The 17,131-nt window shown below is 35.5% G+C and overlaps 1 long non-coding RNA gene across 1 annotated transcript in view; it reads left to right on the top strand.

The window, feature by feature from the left end:
- The first annotated feature begins 866 nt into the window (after nucleotides 1-866).
- LOC134736997 (uncharacterized) overlaps nucleotides 867-17,131 on the top strand; it is a 227,597-nt gene continuing 211,332 nt past the window's right edge. Inside the window, exon 1 of the long non-coding RNA XR_010121512.1 lies at nucleotides 867-963. This is a non-coding gene — a long non-coding RNA (uncharacterized lncRNA). The remainder of the gene's footprint in view (nucleotides 964-17,131) is intronic.

Genomic DNA, 17,131 nt, shown 5'->3' with positions numbered 1-17,131 from the left:
TAATTGGGAGCTGGTAAGCTACCTGGGTGTGTAGGTGTGTCCGCAGATTGGTAAATTGAGTTAGGCTGGCCTGACGTGAAGATTGCCAAATTCAACACAAATGTGATAGTGAAAAATTAGACAAGGAAATATTCATTAAATATCTTTTATGACTCAGCCACCATGTTTGTTATTTTGCACACAAAATGTTTTACAAAATTATCTTGATGATATCCTAATCTTTTAAATAATGAAATCCAAGGCAGAGAGATTAAGTATCTCCAAAGATTACACAGTTGAAAAATAATTCAAACTCCAAGTCTTTCTAACTTTAATGACCGTTCGTTTTCCACTGTCCCACAGTGGCTTCTGAGATGTCAGGGACTTCTCAGAGGAGCTGGTGGCCCAGGCTCCTGCTTTAGCTGGGCTCTCCTGTTGAGCTTTCTGCAGGCTCCAGCGATGCTCCTTTGCATTCTGCTGCTCCCTTATGGCCATGACTGTAATTACAGCTAAGCCTACGGCCCTGGAAGAGGTTTCCAAGGGAGGGAGGCAGGAATCTGAAAGAACATTGGAGCATCGGCCAAGAAAATAAAGAATTTGCAAATGGGGAAAAAAAAGAGAGAAGAAAAAAGAGAAAAGAGGAGGAGGATGGGAGTTAGGACACGGAAGAGCAGGAGGAGAAAGAGAATGGTATGCTTTGGCCCTGTCTCCACCCACATCTGGCCTGCAATTGTTATCTTCATAAATCCCCACGTGTCAAGGGTGGGACCAGGTGGAGGTTATTGAATCATGGGGGTGGCTTTCCCCATGCTGTTTTCGTGATAGTGATTGAGTTCTCAGGTGATCTGATGGTTTTATAAGTGTCTGGCCTTTCCCTCTTCCACTCTCACTCTGTTCTGCCACCCAGTGAGGAAGGTGCCTGCTTCTCCTTTGCCTTCTGCCAAGATTGCAAGTTTCCTGAGGCCTCCCCAGCAAGATGGAACTGTGAGTCAATTACACCTATTTCCTTTATAAATTCCCAATCTTAGGTATTTCTTCATAGCAGTGTGAGAACAAACTAATGCAGAGGGGGAGCAAAAGCAGAAGAGGAGGGAGGGAGTTAAAAAAAAAAAAGATTGTGGTTGGACTGCTCCAGGAATCAGACAAGTTTATGAAAAATAAACTTTCTTCTCCTAGCCTTAGAGAATACATGAAAGCTTGATAGAAAAGCCAAGTATCTGCTAAATAGTGAGAGGATGGCCATGCCTCTTATAATAAAAGTATACTCAGTAAAGCTTAATTATAAAATAACACCTGTAAATATAAACAATGAAATGAATTTTCATTTTATTTCAGATGCATTATTTCATTTTATTAAAAGAAACCTGTGAAATAGGATTCTCATTATCCCTATTTACAGATGGAGAAATTGAGGTTTGGGGAAATTTAGACTTGCCTCTAGGGTCACTCAGCTAAAACGTAGTGGACCCCAATAGTACTTCATATCTTTTCATGCCAAACTCTGTCTTTTGCTTTTATATCATATGTCTCTGTTGTACCTATCTTTCAGTTTTAAAGATTCTCCCAACCTACTGGTTCTCCCTCTAGGAGGTCTTCTGGGTTTCCTAGATCCTTTTTGGCTTCAGTTCATAGTTGCATTATCTTAGTCTTTAAATTACAGGAATTGCTCAGGTACGGTACATTTTCACATCCAGACCACTAGTTCCATGCTTTTCCCACTCACAGATGATGCATACTTAGAACATTTGAGGTCATATTGCACGGACCTTTTAAAGAGAAATATCAGTGAGTTTTTAAAAATCTATGTCTTGATCTCCTGCAGGTGGTTGTGGGGGGAGGGCACGTAATTGAGAGTTAATTGATTGCATGTTTTCCCCACTAGAGTTTCATTACCATCCTACACTTCTATTATATGGGTCTTGAGGATCAAGACTTCCAAGGCCATCATCGATGATTCACCAGATTAATACAGACCAGAGCTAGTAATCACAGCTTGGAGATGAGGGAATGAGAGCACACTGATAGAAGTAAAGGGCAGTTTGGAAGGGAGGACCAGGGCTGCTTCCTCATTGTTTTTCCTGTCTGTCTGCAGTTCATTGTGTTCTTGAAAATGTTACTTTTCCAGTACCTAATGAATGATACATCAAGGCCTGCCATGAAACTGTAGGGAGAAACTTTATGGTATGACTCATGAGCCATGCTGAATTACAGATCTTTTCTCATTAGTCTGATTAAAAACCTAAGCTCATTATGGCTCAGGAAGTGATTTAGTTTCAATGCCTTTTGGTTATGTTCCTTTTTTTATTTTCCAGGAGTGGATATTTTGGCTAAGAATTCATTTTCTATTTTAAATGGTTCTAAATTTCAATTCTTAAAATGTGTGTTCATTATCATATCATTCAGACCTGTAAATGTTCTTTTTATATTTTAAGAACTATTATTTATGAGCAAAGTGATTTTAATTTTATCTCATGTAATATTTTTCTTCACAAATGAGAATCTTCAAGAAAGACTTTTGGCATGTTTTTTTTTGACTTTTTGAATAAAATACTGTTCCATAATATTGGAGAGAGAATGTTGGCTTTGAAGTTAGATCTAAGATGGATGCATATGTCAGTCATTTCCTATAGTCTTATATTGGACAATTCATTTAAACCTATTAAGTCTCAACTTCTTCATCTTTTAATGAAATTGGAATAATACTAGTGGCTTAATAGCATTGATATGAAGATTAAATACATTAATATATGTAAAGCATGTGAAACAATAGTGACCCAACAAATGTGAGCCTCCCTTCCTCCCTTTACTAATATGTCAGTGTAGGGATTTTAAATTTTAGTGCTAACAAAAAAAATAAAGAGGATGATTAATTTTGAAATATTGCATCTCTGATAGGATTTAAGTGTGTGTTCACATGTCTCTGGGGTCCCATGTGCCTCTCTAAATGTTAACAAGGAGTTAATAGCTTAAAACTCTTGGGATTATTTTTCAGAAGTTCTGTTACAAAGCAGGCAAATGAATCACGGTCTATATGTTAACTGTTAACAGTTAACGCATGTTGGAAGGTGCTTACTGTTGTAGCACCTCAATGAAGAAATTCTCAAAACAAACAACTTTATCTTTGAACATTGGAAACAGCCTGATGATAACTACAACAGTGTTTTCTATCTCTTGATACCTGGGATTCCATATTAGGTGTATCCAACTGATCAACTGAAGGGACATCAAGACCTTGTCTGGCATAAAAACATGGCCCTTGCCAATTATGACTGAGTAGTTGTCCCTCAAACAATAATAAATGGTTCTCACTAGAGGATGGGCAATTTTTGCCCTCCAGGGGGCGTTTGATAATGTCTGCAGACTTTTGTTTATTGTAAAAAATGGAGAGGTAGTACCGGCATCACATACAAGAATACTTATTGCTGAATGCCTTATAATGCATAGGATAGCCCCTCCTAACAAATAATCGTGTGGCACAAAATTTCCATTGCACTGCTATTGAGGAACTCTGGCCTGATGAAATCACCATTTTCCTCAAGAATATTCCTTTTTGTATCCTGTTTTTGATGTCATATAGAAACAGCCAGAGGCTTACAAAATCTGAGGGGTTGTCATGGCTATTGAGTAGAGATGTGACCAGCTGTGCTTTCTTTCCATTCAGGACTGATCAAGTGAAAATAGGTCTGAGGTACAAGAAACCTAGTTTGAAATGAGGAAGAGCTTCCTCTGAGTAAGGAAATAGAGTGCCATTAACCTTTGTATTGGAATTTTCATGTAGACTATGTGAATTGCTTCCCTTGTAATATCTCACATTGGAGGTCATTATATCTTCCAATATCCTAAGTTTGTCACAATCAGATAAATTAGTTAAATGGCAAAGGAGCCTGGTGTGGATTCTGTAAAGTTTTACTACCTGATACTTCTTGTGAACCCTACCATTTTAACTCTTGGGCTTCCCAAAAAGTACCACTTCATCATCATTACAAAATTCTAGATTAAATGCATTTTTTTCTTTTCTTTCTTTCGTTTTTTTTTGAAAGAGGGTCTCTGTCACCCAGGCTGGAGTGCAGTGGTGCAATCATGGTCTGCAGCCTCCATCCCCTGGGCTCAGCTCAAGCTATCCCCCTACCTCAACTCCCCACAACTTCCTGTCTGGCTCAGTAGCTGGGACTGCTGGGAGTGTATAGCTCAAGCAATCCTCCCAAAGTGCTGGTATTACACACATGAACCTGGCCAAGCTTTTTTTTTTTTTTTTTTTTTCCTTGAAGTAATGCTTGATTGTTTTTCTCCCGGCATATGTTTTTAACATCTGTACTATTGCCAAACTTTCTGTATCCATGGAAATCTACAGAAGGCTCCTAAACAAAAGGATACAAGGATACATGTATGGTTTGTGCATAGAAAATATTTCTGAAACTTTGTTATTGTTTTGATTGTTATAAAATTCATAATGAGAGACAGCAGAAGTAGAATGGGGTACAGTTGGATAAATATTCATAGAAACTTGGGCCTAAAGTCATCAAGGTGGAAAGTTTTAATTATTTTAATGGTTATGGTTGATTATTCCTCTTCATCTTCACAGTTTTAGATCACCCTTAACTTATAAAGAGCTTATTTTATGATTAAAAACCTATAATTCCATGGCCTAATACACTGTAATCTTAAGTACTGGTTTTCAAAAACGTTGTTTTCCAAACAATGTTTACAAATCATTGTTATCAATGATTTTTGTTAATTAACTGCCTCAGAGACTCTAAACACTTATGCCTTAAAAAATCTACCTATAAATCAAAAGGGCATTGCTATTACCTTCTCATATTCAATTACTATGCTTCCTTTATGTGAGTTATCTCACTAATCAGAGTATTAAGTTTAGGCGAACATAGAGGCTAATTTCACAGGTTAATGAAACTTTTCACTGTATGGAAATATTAAACTTCAATATGAGGATACTCCTTAACTGTTAGTGGATGTTTAAATTGTAAAATCTTTATGAAATAAATTTGAAAAAAATATGCCAACATTTAAGACAGGCATTTATTTGATTCAGCTATGCCATTAGTAGAAATCTACATAAATACTGAAAAAGTACACATAAATGGGTCTGCAAGAGCATTGTTTGCAATTGAAATTAAGCTAAATGTACGTCAATTAAGTAGTAAAACAAATTGTAACATCTATACAATGGCTGTCTAAGTAGGCATCAAAAGGACAAGATGATTTATACGTATTGGCATTGAAATTTCTTCACATCATATTAAATAGAAAAAGGCTGCCCAAATAATATGGTTTCACTCATGTAAAAACTACATACACACCACAGAAAAAGACTGGAAGAATAGTCCTTTAAATGGAAATAATCACGTCTTAGGAGAGAAGTAGGGATTTTGTCAGATTTTTATTCTTTACATTATATATTTCTGTATTGGTGGAAGTTTTTGCAATGAGTATGAAGTCATTTTATAATAAGACAAATAATTACAATAGTTCAATTTTGAAAAAGTAAATTAAAAAATCACAGTGAGACAGAAAATTACCATGGCTTACATTCATTTGCTCAACAAATGTTTGGGAGCACCTGCTGTGCATTGGTCACTGTGCTAGCCATGAGTGAAATGCTACTTTTCAAATAGAACTCCTGTGTAGTTTGTAGTGGGAGAGATGCATATTGAAGTACTTACCACTCATGCTCACCTCATATTATGGTGGCATGCAGTGGTCATTTTTCTTAACATATTGAAAGTACATGAATGGTAAACTACACTAGATCACCTCCAAGAAACCATTCTTAAAAAGTATCCCAAAACAAATGGAGTTTGAGATCAATGAAAGCAATGGACTTAATGACACATTAAAAATGTGCAACCATTTGGGTACAATCATAATGACAAGAATGTAACTTCAAAAATATACAATTGGAATTTGAATATATTTCTGAAAGCTACAACTTTTCAAAAGAATTAAGTGACCTGTTTAAAGCCCAGAATGAAGAGGAGGCTAAAAGCAAGATTTTTGTTGGTGTGTTTCCCTTTGTTCTGGGAGAAGCCTTGTGCCCTGATCATTTGCATTCTATCTACTTGGAAGGTATATTCCAAAAGATGGACACGTTGATTCAACTCCTTTTGCTAATACTAATATTCCACGAATATTAAGCAACTTTCAGATTATAGTTTAGTTTCTTTTATTACAGTATGCTATAGGACAAGAACATGCTACTCAGCTAACCTGGGCCATCCTCGTAAGATTTACGATTGCATTTAACATAACATTATTAAATGGGCATAGTTATCTCTTCAGAATGAATCCCTCTGAATCAAAGGATTGATCACTTTTGAACAGACATGACAAAATTGAGGACCAAACTGGAGCTTGGGGAACTCAAGTATTTTCCCTGTAAACCCTTCCTGAATGACAAGGTATTACCCCTTAGGCTCCCAATCTGCCTTGAAATTCATGCTACTAGCAACTACAAGTTAATAAGCCAATCATCACAGAAGAAAAATATCATGATCCATGTAATCTGTGTTTACAGTCCCTGAAAGCCCAGTCAATTGTTTTGACTGAAAGTTACGGTTGGAATTCTTCTAGTAGCCAGTTGTTACCAAATAAACAAGTAATTCAACACAGTCACTAAGAGCACAGTTTGTAGAGGTAGATTCCCTTAACATTTGAATCTAGCTCTGCCTCTTGCTAGCTGTGAGATAGTGGGCAAAACAATTATTGGAGTTTAGGCTTTACAACTATAAAGGAAAATTTTGACTTTAAATAAACACCAATAGCAATCGCATGAAATAATACATCTGAAGTTCATAACAATAGTGTCTGATGGAGTATGTCTTCCATAAACAATAACTATTATTACTTTATTTTATCCTTCAAAGCTCTAAAGTCTTACCTCTAAGGATCTCTAGATAGATTATATTTCCCATGCTTACAAAAAAATCCTCCGCACATGATGCTCTTGTTTGTCTACATTGCCAATATTTTACTTCTCTGTTTCATGTGTTCTCTGATCAGCCATATTTTCCATGGTGTAAAATAGAGACATCCTCCCTAAACTTGTACAATTATCACATGCTTTAAATTCTAAATCTTGGAAAATATGCCTGGGACACAAAATGGATGTTTGATGTTGATGATGGTAAAAGGAATTTAATGAGTATGTCTTACAATTATATTCCAATTTTTAAAAAGCCAGGGTCTATCACCAAAATGAAGAGAAAGTAAAATCCCTATCAAATGCCAGGACGTTTTCTCTTTGATTTGCCACGTATCATCCATGCTTGTCTTGAGCTGCATGCCAGCTATATTGCAGGCGATACTCATGCTCATGAAGATGAACAGGTGCAACGGCTTATCCCACAGGGAGGGCAAAGATTAATGAAGTGTGTGTGTAAATTCTAGGAATACAAGAGACAACAGTCAGCCTTTTAATAATACCTTAATTAACACTGATATAATGCATTAACTAACCCTCAGCAGCACATTTTAACTCATTTGCTAATCTTATTCCTTACAGCAGCTGTTAACTATATCCAAAAGCATTTTTTTTTAATTGGATGTTTAAAATCCCAGAGCCATATAAAGGAGGATACAATCTTACCATGCTTTTTGGCTGACAGTTGGTTGTCAGTGAAGACAAAAAGAACACAAAACGTTGAAAGTCTAAATAAATTTTGAGTTATTGCCTACATCTTATGTCATATGGATTTTTCGGGTATTGCAGCAAATCAGCTTTTACATGGAATTTCCGTAACAATCCCTGACATTTTACATCTTCTCTCTTGGTTTATGCTATTTGCTAGCCTAGAACAACTTTCACCACTTTTTTTTTTCATTATTCAAAAGCTAGGTCAGATTTCACTGTTTCTCTCCATATTTATATATTCTTGTCAGATCACCTTCATTCGTGCTTCTCTTACCAATTTATTCTCTTCTTACATTGGCTACACTTTTATCTGAAAGATAAAAGGTTGAAAATAAACAGATTAAAGACTGGAAATCCATAAAAGGTTGATCTGTTTAAATGTATCTGAAAACCCATTCGATTTTTGAGTATTGGTGGTTAAGAATGTGTATTTATCCTTGTATCTCTAGAGTCTGGCACAGTGGTTGGTTTCTGTAAGCCCTCCAATCATACTTGTGATATGAATAAGTAAATTATGAGTTATTAAAACATTTGATTTGAATCAGTATTCTTTTATATCCTTTAGTTTCAACAATCCACAAGATTAATGAAAATCATATTTTTAAGAAATATTGCCTATTGTATTACCTAAGATAGAAAAAATGAATTTAGTACTAAAACTATAGCCTCATATGCAAAGACAGGGAATAAGAGTTCCTCCCATTCTGTTTACCATAACAAATCATTTTGACTGCCCAATGGCTATTATTTCTGCTGAATGTCATAACTAGGCAACAATTAAAAAGGAATGCCAGATTTTAGAAAACAGGGAAGTTGCTCTCTCAGTGAATTTTCCAATTCTCTATGCCTTTAAAAATACTGTTCTCTTTTTCTAGATCAGCCACTCTATTACTTCTTTGCAAGCTTAACTGTTTTCCATTTTTCAAACTCAGCTTCACTGAAGCTTTGAGATAGACCATCTATTACACTGTGTACCTACACCCATCCAAGTATATTATGCGTTGTTTTATTTAGGAGTATGTTTTTCACTAATCTATCGACTTTTAGATCACTGGGGCCAATTATTTTAATCTCTGTATCCCTTCACAGTGTTTGGAACATGGTAGGTACTCAAATATTTGATGAATAAAAATTGTTATTTAATCTAAAGAGTGGCTTTGTGTTATGACTGTGTTTAGTTTCCATGATGATTGTATTTTGGTAAAAACATTTTCTTGTCAGTGATAAATATATTTTAAAACATAAGTGAATATGAGAAAAGTTTCTAAAGCTTGGCTTGTGTCCTGCTGCTCCATCTTTCCTATGTCATTCTTGAATTGAACTCATGAGGAGTTTAGTGCTTTGAGCACTATATCACTCTGTAGCTTATTTGATTTTCTGGAATAACTCAATGCAGTGTTCATGTCTTTAAAGAATGGGTCACCCAAAACAACAGACACTCTTGGGAAATAAACCTAATAGAGACTTTTATCTAACATCAGTTCTGGAAACCCTTTCACCATGAGGTGATATTTTGTAGTGCAGCATTGCTACATCAGGTATGTGGAGATTTAAAAAGATAACTCCTTAGATTTTCCAGAGCTCTTTCTTTGGTTTCCAAGAAATACGAACAGTTACGGGATATGACAAATCACAAGCTCTGTGTGATGTTTGTTATTATTTATGGTGGTTGGGTTTGAAAATTTACCATATAAGTTTGATTCACTTCCACATCCATTGGAGTTGCTTCCACCAGTGAATAGTGCTCTGAATGTTTACAGTTACAGTAAGTTTGCAAGGTTGAGTTAATGATTATTTAAACTATTTACTACCTTGACTCTCTTACTAGAGTCAGAGTTCCTTGATATAGACTTTGTCTCACTCATCTTTGTATTTCCATTTCCTTAATGCATAGTACCAGACAAGCATTAAGTATTTAATAAGTGCTTGTTGTTGGAAACTGTTGTTGAGTTCCCAAACACTTCTATACTTTTTTTTTCTACTGTCACACAGACATGTGCACACACATTCAAAATATTCTGGGCCTACAGGAAATTCTTGAAGGCTAAATTACTTAAATTACTGTGAATTGAATCTTTTTCCTATTACTAATTGCTAACGTTACCTGCACATTCTACATTACATTTTCTATTTTCTGAATTGTGACTATTGAAGACACCTTTGTCCCTTGGTAGATTCCATGCAGCTCATAATTTAAAAATTATTTTGATATCCCAATGGCACAAAAGATACAAGTAACAATTCCTTCTGCAAAACTCAACATTGTGAGTTGCACAATGGGGGACCACATGGTTGCTAACATCAGACTGACAAGACTGCCAGGATTTGCTGACAAATGGGATGAGATATGAAAAAAAATGACTTCAAGTTTTGTTGTTTTGTTTTTAGAATGGAAGTGTCATTTATGAAGATGGAGTGACCATGGGAGGGCCAGTATCTTACAGGAAGCCAATTATTTGTATAAATTAGTTTTGAGATGCCTCACAGATATCCAAGTTAAAGATGTTGAGTAGGCAGTTGGATATGTCTCTAAAATTCAGAAGAGAGAGGTTTTCCACTAAAAATAAAAATAAGGAGTGAAAATAGTATTCCAAACTAGAAGATTGAATTAAACACACCATAAACGTTGGAAGTTATTATTACTGTAGTTATAATTGTCATTGTCATCATCATCACCATCCTCATCAGCAGCATTATTGTCATTATGTTAGCCCCATTTTCCTTTGTAAGGGCATCAGGACTAAGGTTCTCTTTGGAGATATGGTCTAGTATAGAGATTGCGATGTTGCAAATAGTTTTTCTCTATTTAGATAATTAAGAAAAAGCAGACATGAAGGTGGACTGGGAATCCAGAGTGCTGTGATTTTATATAATATTGCTGAAGCAGGAAAGATTTTGGGGTTGATTAAAATATTGTCAGGCCTAAAGGTCCTTTGAACCCATTTACAAACCTGATCAAGAATAGTGAGAACAGATTAAAGCTGAGCAATAAGACAAACACTTGCATGTCCCAAGGAGAGACAGGTTGAGTAATTAAAGGCAGGTCTGCACTTTTATTTCATTAGCATAATATTTGTATTACATATTAGAACTCTATTAATCTGACAATTAGTTTTTTGGCTCACAATTCCCTTTCTTAGGCACTGATACCGAAAATGATTCAGAAACCACATGTAATAAAATTCCTTCAGCAAAATTCAGCCAACCAAGGCACCATTCAAAATCAATCCATCCACTTGGCCATTTTCTTCTAAATGTAGGTTGAATTATAAACAATTGGTAGCCTACATGGTGAAACTCTGTGTACGGAATAGAAATTAAAATGCCCAATTCTGAAGTGGGATTTATGTAGTCTTTACAACAACATGCCTCCTATTTCATTTTTTAAATTTTATGTATGTATGTATGTATGTATGTATTTATTTATTTATTTGAGACAGGGTCTTGTTGCCCAGGCTGGAGTGTGGGGCGCTATCATGGTTGACTACACCTTTGACCTTCTGGGCTTAAGCCATTCTCCTGCCTCAGCCTCCTGAGTAGCAGACACTATAGGTGTGCACCACCATGTCCAGCTATTTTTTTATTTTTATTTTTTTGTAGAAATGGGGTTTCAGCATGTTGCCCGTGCTCGAACTCCTGTGCTCAAGCGATCCACCTGCCTCAACCTCCCAAAGTGCTGAGATTACAGGCATGTGCCACTGTACCTGACCCATAAATTCTATTTTAGATTTAAAAATAATTCTTCAGTATATACTATTATTAATATTAATACATTAATTTCCAATTATGTGACACCCACTATGCCAAATACCCTACTAAACCCTGGGAGAATATCAATTAATTTAATTCTGACATAACCTTATACTGAAGCCATTATCCCTGCTTTATAAATGAGAGAAGTAAAAATAAGAGAATTTAGGGCAATGTTTCTCAAAGTGGATTCAAATCAATTGGTCTAGAATGAGGCCTGGGATTCTGCATTTCTAACAAATTCCCAGCCTTAGGGAACTTGGCTTTAGGGATTAACAGAATTGACCTAAATTGTTTGTCTGATGCAGAGCTGCTGCTTATAACCTACTTATAACATATATTTAACCAGCTATATTTCATTGTAAAAAGTTTTGCTTCTTACAGCTGAGTTTCTTCCTGCAGTATCTATCCTATGGCAATGCAGCCCTTGCAGGGAGAGCAGCCTATTTCATGTTTTCTGTATATTACTCTGTGAATGTGACCGAATACTTGGACTTAATACATCTATAACTGTTCCTTCCTTCTGGCTACCCAATCAAATCACAGGTCCAAGTTCTGCTTTTAGAACCTGTTTCCTTGACTGTGGTAAAGGCCATGAAATTTTTCCTTCTCTGCCCAGTCTCTAAGGATCAAATTCAAGGGCTTCTCTAGATTGCCTAAGTAATTGCCCACCCTTTCTCACCATTCCTTTCTCTTCTGTCTTTCTAGATTAATTATCACATACAAGGTGTGGAGGAGTAAAGAACTCACTGTTCCCTCTATACTCTCACCTCCTACCCTATTCCCTACCATGCCTTTCTCACTTATATTCTCACTCATGCCATTCATTATTCTTGGAACAACCTTTTACTTAAAGTCTACCTTCTTTCCTCTTTTTCAAAGGTTTTCTAAATCTCATCTCCAACATTAAAGTCTTCCAGAAATAAAGCCAATGATAATCATCTTCCCAAGGCTGATGAGTGATGAGTAACTCTCACATTTTTCATCCCACAAACCACAAACATAGAAACTTTCTTTAATGAAAATGTCTATTTAATTACTTGAGTCTTTTCTATAAATTTTTTCCTTCTACAGCTGTGTATATTATAGATTCATGATGTTAAACCTAGAAGCTACCTTAGATTTGATATGGTTTCAGCAAAAACTCAGTACAGTGTTCTGCAACTAGGTAATTAAGCATAACAAAGCATAGTTCATTCCAATGGTAGGTTTAAATTCCAACCCCCACTAGCTATGTGTCCCTGAAGAAGTTACTTAACATTGTAATATCCTTAGATTTATTTTTCCATCTGTAAAGCAAGAATTTAAAAAGTTACCAAATGCTAATACCATTGTGAAGATTAAGTCAGAAAAAGAATGCTACATGCATACCCACGTAAGTGCGTGCCAAGGGTTGAAAAAATAATGCTAAAACAAAATGTTAATAGCAAAGTTTATGAGAAAAATTGCTGGGAACAAAAGTGGTTCAGCACTCATTTACTTCTGTTTCCATTCAACCATATTGAAATTAAAGCATTTTCAATTTCAGACTTTGAAAATAATGGTATAAAAGGAAGTAGCTGCATTTTTGGGACTCAAGGTAATGGGATATTCAAATCTTTCTTTGGCCTCTACAGTTAAGTTGCACCTGTCTTTCAATATTGGTAGAGGATATATGATCAGAGAGCATTCAAAACTTTTTAAATCCAAAGGAAGGACAGAGCAAGAGGGACTTAAATGTGTAACCTTCAATTAGTCTAATTAAAGGAATAATAGTGACCATAAGGCATCATTAGAGCCACTGCAGCCCTAAGTTCACCTTCTTCAGTTCCACGGATATTGGAATCATCTCCCAAAGTTGTCCTATAAACTTTCAAGGGGAAAAATCAGGAAAAGAGAAAGGAAATAGTTCTTACTATAGTCCAGACTTTCTTTTACACAATTTAAAGCTCTAATTGCCTGTTTGATGTAACCATCTTTGATTATAGGTACCTGAAATTGGGCACTTCTAAAACAGAACTTCTCATCTCCTAATCATTCTCTACCTCCCTTGTTCTCTTAAAATCATTGGCTCTGCTTCCTCAGCCAGGGCATTTGATGTCATTCTTTATACTAACCCCCTCTATATCCCATTCTTTCTATTTAAACCATATATAGAGTATCAGTTATATCTAGAGATTTTTTTAGATCCATTTCCCATATCTATCTCAGCGCCCAATGTGTTAAATCCCATCCTTCATCATCTATCACTTGAAAAACTGCAACTACAACCAAATGCTCTGGGTACAATCCAGTTTTCTAAATTGTCACAAATTTTTACTCCCTAAAACAAGGATAATTTTATCACCCTTTGGACACTATTTGCTACTGGATCTTTGTCTTTTGGATTAGACCTCACCTTTCTAATTAGCAGGGAAGCTCTTCTGCAATCGGGCACAGCACAAAAATCTGTCTCTGATAATGTTACATAATGATCAGCGAAGAACACTGAACTGAGTCTTAAATACTAGAAACCACACATTTGCGATTATTTTTGTTGTTTTTTAAATTATTTTTATTATACACAAGATCCATAAGTCTTTATCAAACACATAACCGTCAGCCAACTGAGCTGAGTCCCAGATACTAGGAATCAAGGATGTGCAGTTATTTTTATTTGGTGGTTTTTAAGTTTTTATTATAAAGACTAAAGATCCATAGGTCTTTATAACGAAACACAGAAACCTTGAACCAAAACAAAACCCCAAGAAGTCAGAGTGTAAAAGTTTACTCATATAAATATTGGGTGACATTCACTTTTTAAAAGGATGTAAGGTCTTCATTAGTTCCATCTGGTAGGTTGACTATCAAAGCATTTAGTTCATGTTTTTGTGTATCTATCAAGTGTTCTCGGTCTTTGTGGAATATATGCTTTTGTGGGTTAGAAAATATTTTAATTTCAATTGGTTATCTGGTAAGATTTTAACCAGACACAGGAAATTTCTATGTGTGCTATTTGATAATAAAAGAAAACTTCTTAGCTTTAGAGAATTATTTTACTTTAAAAATTGCTAGATAAAATATCACAAGAAAGAATAGTTTCTTGGCCTGCTTCTATGAAAACTTCTTTGGGTGAATACATTTGCAGAGACATATAAAAGCATTCATTAGAAATGAATCATGGTGTACTTTCTTCAAATAATTTTCCATTCAAGTAGCACTTAATTCATAGTTTATACATTCAGGGCCAATAACTACACAATCCACATTCCATAAGGAGTACCAAAAATTTATAAGATGCTCTAGGCTTCCTGAAAATAGAGCATATTATGTCTACACAGATGATAAGAAGAGGAGTGAAATGGTGAGATTGTCAGCATTCCTTTGATGTCTTTTAAACAAAGATCCTATTGAACGTTGACTCATTTTCACTCCATGTGATCTTATGGAAGAAAAATGTAGTTTGGGTCTTGAGATCTTAGGCATGCGATGAACCTAGATTTCATTCAAACATTTTTTTCATTTTTGTAGTGGAAATATTTTTATTCTTCAGATTTCAGCCTCATTAAATTTGCAAGCTACAAAGACACATAAATAGCATTCAGTGCATTTCTAACTGTATGACGGTCTCAATAATTTCAAAACGTCTTCACTAATTTACCATTCTATGCACTCAAAGTAGAAAATTAATCTTCTGTAAATTGTGTAACTGCTAATGCTGGATAGCACTGAAGACAGTTATCTTCAATATGTTTTTAAATGCAGAAAACATATTTTCCTAAAAGAAATAAACAAGGACTCAATTACTCTGTAAAATTATTCATTTGCTGGGAAGTGCCATCTTACCTCCATTCATATACCATTTAGAAAGTAAGTTTTTTTGTTTTTATTTTAATTGCTCTTCAGTTGTCCTGTTCAAATAGGTTCTCCATTATGTAGGTATTCCCCTGAGATGGAAAGTTAAGTGTTTTGTTATATGTGTTTAAGTCTTTCAGGCTACCAGAAGGATAGCAAGAGTTTGGGAGAGCTATTGAAGGAAAGGTTCTTTATGGTGGGGCTTATTTAAATTACAATAATTTTATTTTCTTGGGACTTCTTCAAGGACGTGTCAGGTAGACTGAGAATTACACATCTGAATAAAGAGAGACAGAAAAGAGAACAGTAAATATAGCAAATGAATATTCCCATGGAACAGAAGTATTGTTACAAAATATTTGCAGATAATTTATTCTTAATATTTATCAAAAGTTTTCTGCTTAACATGTATGAGGTTTTGGTTTTCCACCCAACTATCTCTTCCATAATCCCACAAACAGTCTTTTAAAAAAGAATTATGAAGAAGAGGTAAGAAAGGCTGTTTCTGTCCCTTTAAACCTCTCCTGTCCCCAAACTTCATAGAACGAAGACTACTTAAACTCCTTTTTGAATCTATAAGGGAACTGAGCACCTCTCTGACATTTCCTAGTGGAACAATGAGAAGAGCCTTTTCCCTCTGGACATCTGCACGTGCATCTGAATGTATACAGAGGAGCCAAATATGCCATGTAACATTAATTCCAGTGAGACGGGGAGGGAAATATTTCTAGTGATCCTCCAAATAAGGCTTAGAAACCCTAGCAACACTAACTACAAAACTCCCTTGACAACACAGATGTCAACAAACAATTTATAATATGTTGAAAAGGAAGCAATCTAGTGGATGATACCAATCATTAAATCTTCTCTAATCATTAAGTCAGGACAATTCCTTTATGAAATATTGTGGTGAGAAATATAGTGACCATGATGTTAGTACAATAGTCCTACAGAATATACAAATACAGTTCCAATAGATTCCATGAGATTCCAGAGGTCCTTAACAATGGTCAGAGAGAGGAAATTATAAAAACTACTACTGATGGTCTGAACAAGAAGGTGTTGCTGCTTGATTTTAAAGCCCTTTGTGTTAGACAACAAACTGTCTTCCATATCAGGCTTTTAGGATCAGGTTTCCCACAGCAAGAGCCGTTTGATCATAAGATGCAGTTTGAAACTTGCCATCTGTTGTCAGAACCAATCTGAACTGAAGCCGAAGTTTTTGTTTTTTACTTTTTATTTATTTTTTGTCGGTAGTACAGTCTACCTTGGTTCAGTCCATTCTCTTAAACTCAGATAAATTTGAGTTTGGATATCAAACTTGGAACTCACTGCTTGCTTTGCTTTGAGTAATTTACTTGTCCATACTGAGTTATGGTTTTTTCATCAGTCAAGTAGAGATGGATGGCAACTCTCTTTGGGATTTTGGAAAGAGTAAACCTAATTCCTGAACAGTAGTAGTAATGACAATTCTGCATCAGTTATCTTTACTGTATCTAGAGCAAATCTTCTATTCAAATATGAAAGGTGGGATATCGCTTTACTTCTGAGCTCTAAGCCATACTTTAATACTTATAAATGGTCTTGTTCCTTGGCTTTTACCCTTATGAACCTGTTTTGCTGATTTGCTTAGGACCTGGATTCCCTAGTATGTGGAACCCATCCTTTAACTAGAAGTTCCTTGTTAGAACTAAACCTCAAACTATGACATGCCTTATCTAGAATTCCCTTAAGTAGAAGACAGCAAGGCAATAGCCCTGATGAGTTGCTGTGTATAAGCTTTCCTATGTGCTGACCTAACTTACTGTTCTAAGATGGTTCCTGATAACTCGTATGAATTGTGCCTAGTTATTGCTGTGTTTCTTGGGCACTAGACTTTGTCTGCCAGCAGAAACTCTCGCTTAACTCCTGTTGTTTGGCCAGTTCCCCCAGAATCTGTCC

Source organism: Symphalangus syndactylus, chromosome 6 (assembly GCF_028878055.3).
Source record: "Symphalangus syndactylus isolate Jambi chromosome 6, NHGRI_mSymSyn1-v2.1_pri, whole genome shotgun sequence".
In the NCBI taxonomy this organism is placed as follows: Eukaryota; Metazoa; Chordata; class Mammalia; order Primates; family Hylobatidae; genus Symphalangus; species Symphalangus syndactylus.
Note: the sequence above shows the minus strand (reverse complement) of the source record. Positions and strands in the feature narration are given on the sequence as shown.